We start from the raw sequence: 8110 nt of genomic DNA on the forward strand, positions 1-8110 counted from the left end.
ACCAATTTCATTGTAGATGCCATATATTAGCTTAAGGTGTTTCTGCCCATTCAGCACGGATATAAGCTTCCTCTTTGGAAAAGTAAAGCTTGAGGATATTTCCCTCTAAAAGCACCTTAGGCAAATTGCTGGTCAAATAACATCATGACCAGCAATTTGCTGGTCATGATGCATGACAACTGAAAGACACTGTCAAATAATGTGCTCCTCTCCAATGATGCTCAACAATAGTGCCGATGGATCCTATAGAAGTACTTTTTTTTACCAATTTGTGTCAGTGAGGTATTATTATCATCGCCTTCGTAATACTGTAACCAAGTTAGGTGCTGAATTATTTCACTATAATGGTCATAATGATGACAAATACTTCCACTTTTGCTTCATTAGTGATATGCAACAAGTGTGTAGTTATATTAAATCAATAGTGGATTAGGTTATAAACCCTATCAAGCAATAAAGAAAATAGGTATTTCATTCTCAATGGGAAATAGATAGATAGATAGAGATAGATCGTACTTTATTGATCCCAAATTGGGAAATTGTTTTTGTTACAGCAGCATAAAAGGCATTTTACAATAAAACAAAATATACAAGAATAGAAATAAAATAAAATAAAATATAAAATAAAATATAAAATATACATGTCAAAATACAAAATAGAAAATATACATACAGATATTATATATATATATATATATATATACAAATATGCAAATATATATATATTCAAAATATATGGAATTATGGAGTATTAAATATGAAACAGATTGGTAGTTATATAATTTCAGCTGTCAAGCCTGGTATAATGAGTTGAAAAATGTTGTTTATAGAGATAGAAGAGCCATTCATGTGCTGCTATATTCAGCGTTACTGCTGCTATTATGTCCGATTGTTAGGCTAAGTGGCTGCTGTCCTATTTACCTGTCTGTCAAGCTGCCTGCCTGTCTACTTGTTGATCTTGAATATGGCTTCAGCTAATTCTGCAGATATGTGCTGTGTGATGCTGAAGGCCACAGCTTGTTTTCAGAACCAACTTGCTTTGTTAATATTTAGTTATGCTAATGTCTGAATCCATTGTCTTTTAAAGCTCTAAGCCATTTATTTTTGATCCTCTATTCCGCATGTCTGTGCAATGCCTCTTCTCCTGCCTGTTTATCATATTTATGTCCAAATATTGTGTGGTCTTTGAAAAGTCGCATGCAGTTCCTGTGTCAACTTACAAAAGCTTAAGAGATTCCCAATGCCCTCCTTGTAACATGACTGAATTCAGTTTTTGTCCCTTTCCCAGTGCACAAAAAGCTCTGATCGTGCAAGCCAAATGAGCACTCTGATATAATGTGTTTCTGTATGCCGTGTGCTCTGTGGGAAGACTAATAACCATTTGAAAAAAAGTGCACATAAGGGTTGGGGTAGATGTTAATGGATATTGCAGTAGATAATGTAGATATAGAGAGGAAGGGGGCACTATTGATTGTGAACAAAGCTAATTTACCATCCTTAATCCCTTTTATGGATAGCCTCCTTCATGAGGCTCAATCTTCACAAAGTAATAACTTATCATATAACTGATATGCATGGGTTAGACCTGATCAATACCACAATATCTGCCATAATCTACAGCAGTGTGCAGCCACACCACTCATCTTGGAGGGAAAGAGAGATAAAACAGAAAGGGGCAGATCACCATCATCAATTAAGACACTTGAGAGATAACAGAGCAGCCAGCTATTACATCATCTGTTCCACACCTGGTAACCATGGAGATAAGTTTCGGCTCATTGTCTAAAGATGAATAATTTTTCCCCATTTTCAGTGACCACCTCAGGAGATAAAAGAGAAGTGGGAACTCATCACAGTAAGGCTGACAGGATAGGTTTGTTTGTGTTATAGAACAGAATGCAACCACATGAAGGAGTTTCTATATACTCTGCAGCATACTGTTGGTATTTTCATGCACCCTCATTAAATATTTAGAGGAGGGGGTAAGATCAAATATTACCCAGATGTTAAATATTGTCAGATAAGAGATCCCCGGAATTACTTTTTTGTATATACAGTTAGGGCTGCACGATATATCGTGTCGTGACGATAATCGCGTTATGCGCATGCGTGTGATATTCACATCGAAGGACGTGCAATTTTTTTATTTGTTTTAGGACGTGCGATATTAAGTAGGCAAATTAACTCAAACACGTCATGTTACAATTCTTTTGCTGCTTGCTACAAAAGGAAAACTCGCGCGGCTCTCATGTCAGGGGTACTTGAGTGAGTGACATGCAGGCTCTGCATTCAAACCACCAATCGCAATCATTCTTGATCAGATCACAGCAGGATAACCGAGCTAGCTCAGCTTGTTGCTCTGATACAGTAACTTAAGATCCAGAAGTCCGTGACTAAAATCCTTCATCCGGTTAAATATCGTTAAAAAAATACCAATTGTATAGCATTAAAGTTCAAGAAAGGATGGTTTGCGGACAAAAAAAACGGTCTTTTCTTAAATTCCTGTATTTGTTCATATCGCAATATATATCGCAGGGGGAAAAAATAACCTAATGTCAGTTTTTTCCAATATCGTGCAGCCCTATATACAGTACAGTATGTGCACTACACATATCTATAAGGTTGTGTTTGTAACATCAGTTGTTATAATGGAAGAGTTTATTTACTGCTTTTTGTAAAGGTCAGCCTGAAGAAAATCTCACGGCTACTGTACATGCTCTGACATTTTTTACTCTAAAAGGCAGGCACAGAACCATTTATGTATTCACCCAGTGTATTGGTTGTACGTATATACGACTGAATGTAAAGCAATACAACGGGAATGGTAAATAAAACGACAGCAGTGACAAATATTCTTTTAGAACCGTTACTCAGAAAATATTACAGTATCCTTGCAGCACGGTCATGATGCCCGATAGGAGTGGAGACATGTTGGAAGTCTATTTGTGTTTTATTTGATAAAGTTCAGTCTAACTGCTCTGGAATAAATGATGTTTGGTGCAAAGTACAGCCAGTAGTGCACAGTGCAAATGATTTCAAGCCTTTTGTGGTAGAACTTGCGTGAAACTGATTCACTGAAAAGCAGAATGTTATGAATGTTTGTTGTAGAAACTGGCTCTGGTCAATCTGGTCGACAAACACCATTTTAATGTCATTGAATCAAATCACTATTGGCATTTCTTTTAAAAGTACAGCAGTAGAAGACCCTCAATAGAACGATTCACACAAAGAACTATAAGAGCGTTGCACAGATGAAGGGTGTGTTCATATATTCAAATTGGGGCCATGAGGACATGAAGTGCTTAATATACGGTATACAGTATATGAAGAGGTTTTTTTTTCATAAATAAAAAAACACAAGCATGTGAAAGGTAGTGTGGTTCTGTTCTTTTCTGTGAAAACAACTCAGGCCATATCTTCTCACCCATTAGAACATTTTACGTTACCAGTGAGTCAGTGTTTTGTCTGGGTGATGATGTGTTTTGACTCGCCAAAGCCGTTGGTGATGCGTACAAAGGGTAGTTTGAAAAGGGCACTTGGAGTAACCATATCTGGAACCAACTCCCACATCATTTGCTCTATAATAACATCAAAGCTATAAATACTGCATGAGAAATGAAAATGACACTCGCACAAACAAACACCCTTACCCTAACTCTCAGCAAAATGTTTAAAATACTTTCTTTATTTTTGCAGCTTTCTGCTTGACGGATCAAAGAGGTTGTAGAAAAGCAATACTGCCAGTGATGGCTGCAATTATTTTAATTCTCTATTCCACTAGAAATCGTTACAGTAAATCCATCATCTCCTCTTATGCTGGTATCAAACACCTAACCTGAAAAGTCTTCAATGCTCAGATAAACAGAGACTTTTTATTTAAATGTGTTGATTTTAATATCCATCTTTTAGGACACTCAGTCTTCTATTGAATTGAAATGAACTTATTGCACATATTAAACCTGGAACTAACAAAGCTTAAATTATTGCCTATAAAAACAACATTAAATAATCAGTTGCATTCATTTCTTATGGCTCTATCTGCAGCTTTTCCGGAGTCATTTCTTATGATTACATTTTTCCACAGGCCAACAACAGCTTCAAATAAACAATTTCCCTCAAAGAAAAAACCAAACATGCCCTGTTGTCACAAGAAAAAAAGTGCAGAAGGAAACATCCATGTAAACTCAGTGTGCTGCTCTGTGATGCTAGTTTAAGCCAGATACTTGGCATCTCATTTTAGGTGCAAGTTCATCAATGTTTGGGCTCAGGCTCTGAGCTGAGCAAATCCTCAGGATTGAGTGAAGGTGTGCGTGCAATATACCGGCGGGCCAGATCTAATAGTAATTAGAAATTATCCTGCGAGCCGAAATTAAATCCACCAAGGGCCTGATTTGGCCCCCGGGCCTTGAGCTTGACACATGTGCTTTAGACCAAGAGGGAATGTTTTCTAAATGGGTAATATGGATCAAGTTACATGCAGCTAGTCATCCGTAAAGCCAGACGTCTGTTAGAAAATAGAGGAGCAGGGATCAAGTGAGTCCTGGCTTTAGTAGCTCTTTATTTGAATCTTTTCAAAACAACAGATCAATGAGCAAACCATCTTTAAAATCCCCATACACCAGAATCAGAATCAGAAACAGGTTTATTGCCAGGTTCGCACATACTAGGAATTTGACTTGATGTCATGGTGCATACATAAAATATAAAAAAACAAGAAATCCAACATAAAACACAAAATCTTTTACACCGTAATAAAATACAGTTAAATAAAGCAGTAGTTTACATGGAAATAGAATGCTATGAATGCATTTTTGCATATGAACTATGAAATGTGAAATCAGAATATGTGCAGAAAGGAGTATGACATTGTGTGCATTAATGTAATGCATATAGTCTATGATGTGGCTGAGGTAAAGTGTCAGTGGGGGGGGCCGGGCCTTGTTTAAGAGGCCGGTAGCGGAGGGGAAGAAACTGTTCAGGTGGCGAGAGGTCCTGGTCCCGATGGAGCGCAGCCTCCTGCCAGAGAGGAGGAGGGTGAACGGTTTGTGTCCAGGGTGGGAGGGGTCGGCCACTATCTTCCCTGCCCGCCTCAGGGTCCTGGAGGCATGCAGGTCGTGGAGGGATGGCAGATTGCAGCCGATCACCTTCTCTGCAGAGCGGATGACCTACTGCAGTTTAATCTCTTCAACCCCCCATAATCCCACGAGTCTTTGTTGTTAGACTTCAACCGTGCACTCTAACACCAGCTGGTCTTTGGTGAATGAAAAGACAGACATTTACTTTGAATTAAGAAAAAAAGTCTCTCAGCGGCAGATAATTGCTCTGCTTTCTTTTTACTCTTTTACCTCGTTCCCACATTTCTTCAAAGCCCCACCGACTCCTGTTCTTATGTTTCCTATAGAGAACTGCATAAAGGTAGATATTTCTACAATTGCATGCCATAATATCTCAAGCTAGTTAGTTTTAATTATGTGTACAGTAAAAGGCCTCCAGGTATGGTAGGTAACAAAATACCACTTCTTATTATTAAAATGTTTATTTATTAATGCCTCTATGAATACACTTAGTTATTTCATTCAACATTTTACCATTTTAAAGATATCTTGAATTACAAATAAACCACTACTTCATTAATCCCCCCCAGAAAGCATTGTATTTATGGTACAAAAGTATTGTTCAATCTTGGAAACTCGAGGAAGCGTTGATATATATTGATGTATACCCCATATACAGGAAATGATTATCATCCAAAGAGTTTTCAAATTCTACTTCTGGGAAACAACTGATAGACTTATTATTTAAAATGTGCTCTTCTGAAAGTTTCTCCCTGAACATTATTTATTTTTTGACTTTTTTTATATTTAATAACAATAAAATAAGCTTTTTCAAGCGTATGGTATACAAAATTGTTTTGAGCCATATGTTAAAAATGTCAACCTTAAGCTACTGGAAGGAAACGGTGATGGCTTTATATCCTGGGCTGTCACACAAGTGCCAGAGGATGATATATGAGGAGGTTCCTGTATTGATCAAATGTTAGAAGAAGTAAAAAAAGGAACACATGCAGACAATATGATGGATGACACGTCAGTCAGAATCCCTCGATTACTGTGTGAGTTGGTAGCAGTGTGTGCTTAAGAGGGGAGAGGTTAGAAAGCCAACACAATCAAATCACTAGTATAAAGCTCTAATTGAACAGAGGTCACAGTCTTGTGTTGCCACTTGATCCTTTTTAGAAGTCCATATCCTCCATCAACTGACCTATTGATTATCTTAGCGAACACTGTACTGTATATCCTACCCTATAAAACATAAATGTGAAAATGATCCACAACAACAAGCCCCTGAAGCTCATTATGTTCTACTTCATTGACTATGATTAATTCTACCATTAGTACGATTTAGTCGATTGGCGCGACATAGAGTCACACTGTGTCTGTGCTGACACACAAACTGAATTTAAAGGCAGTTTGAAACATGGCCTTGACAATTACATAGAAATACTGCATAAGAGCCCGCTAATGCTGCGGTGCCATTATCCCCACGCAGAGAGTGTCAGAGCAAAATGACTCTCCAGACCAGGCTTGTTGAGTGTCACGTCAAAAATAATAATAATAATAATAATACATTTTATTTATTTAGCGCTTTTCACAACTCAAAGACGCTTGATGCATACATAATCACAATCATATCTGATGATTCTGGAGTATTACAAATTAAATATGCATTACTGATCATAGAAACAAATATATGTGTACACCATTGGAAAATATGAGTGAGTTTATAAATGAATGTGCCAACTTTATAGAAAATGTTGTTTACCTTGTGTTTTCATACAGCTGGTGCCAGGTTACAGCACTGGAGTTTTCCCCAATGTTAGTATTCATTGTTGGAATATGGCATGTCTCACAAGATGAGGATAAAGACTTGAAGTTGTCTTGAGAAATGCTGCGGAGTGTCTGATACCATATGCCACTAGATTCTCCTGAGTGAAATAAATGGTGATTATTTTACACTACAGAAAGCATGATCCATAGCAGTTTTTTTATTATTGAGTACACTTGAATATCCATGCCATAGCACACTGCTTACTGCATGGCTATTGAGACCACACCCCCTACAGGCACTGTGCATTCCTCCATCACATGCACAGATGATTTCGAGAAGACTGGATCACACTTTTGAGCCCAAAGCACAAGACAAATGAAGCCACATCTTTTCATTTAACATTTTGAATGGGACTTTGTGGGGATTTTTGGATGGGGGGTGCATTTTTCTTCATTTTTTTAATGAGTGGGGTTGGGGGGGATGAGTAATATTTAACTCAACATTCCTGTTTTCGTTCTTCAATGAAACAAATAATTGTTCAATAAAATAATTAAAACTTGTTCTGTTCTACTTAAAAAAAAACATTTATAAAAAAAATCTGTTGAAATGTCATGTTTTTGGTTTAATTTTGCATCGAATATTTCCAAAATTCCCCAGCTTAACTTCCCATGGAAAGTTTCCGGAAAGTTTCCGCCCCCTATGTCTGATACCATATGCCACTAGATTCTCCAGAGTGAAATAAATGGTGATTATTTTACACCTCAGAAAGCATGATCCATAGCAGTTTTTTTTTAATTGAGTGTTCTAAAATAAAGTATTCTGTTTTCATAACTCATTAGAAAATGGGAATGTATTTGTATTGTTTGATTAATACCTACTGGTAACATTTTGGGTTTGCACTTTGCACTGCAGCATTCATACCAAGTAAACAAGACATAGATTCTGCAGCAGAACAAGCAAACCCATCATAATGAGGATATAATGATAACTGTGCAGTTGTTGTTTATTATTATCTTTTAGCTGAGCAGCTTTCAGTTTCCATGGTTTTCAAACTCCAGAGTGATTCAAATGTGTCTGCTTAGTGACTGGAGGCACACACACACCGCTCAGATTTCCCGGAAACAATAAAATAGTATCAGGGTCATTTAACATCTCTTTTCTCTCATTTCTTAAATGACTGCTGGTGTTGAATTCAAAATGAGTCAAAACAGCCCCACACTGTTCATTTGATGATGGAGCAAATTATTGAAAAAGAAATACCACTGTTCCTAACATTCTCACA

The sequence above is a fragment of the Trematomus bernacchii genome, unplaced genomic scaffold (assembly GCF_902827165.1).
Source record: "Trematomus bernacchii unplaced genomic scaffold, fTreBer1.1, whole genome shotgun sequence".
Classification (NCBI taxonomy): domain Eukaryota; kingdom Metazoa; phylum Chordata; class Actinopteri; order Perciformes; family Nototheniidae; genus Trematomus; species Trematomus bernacchii.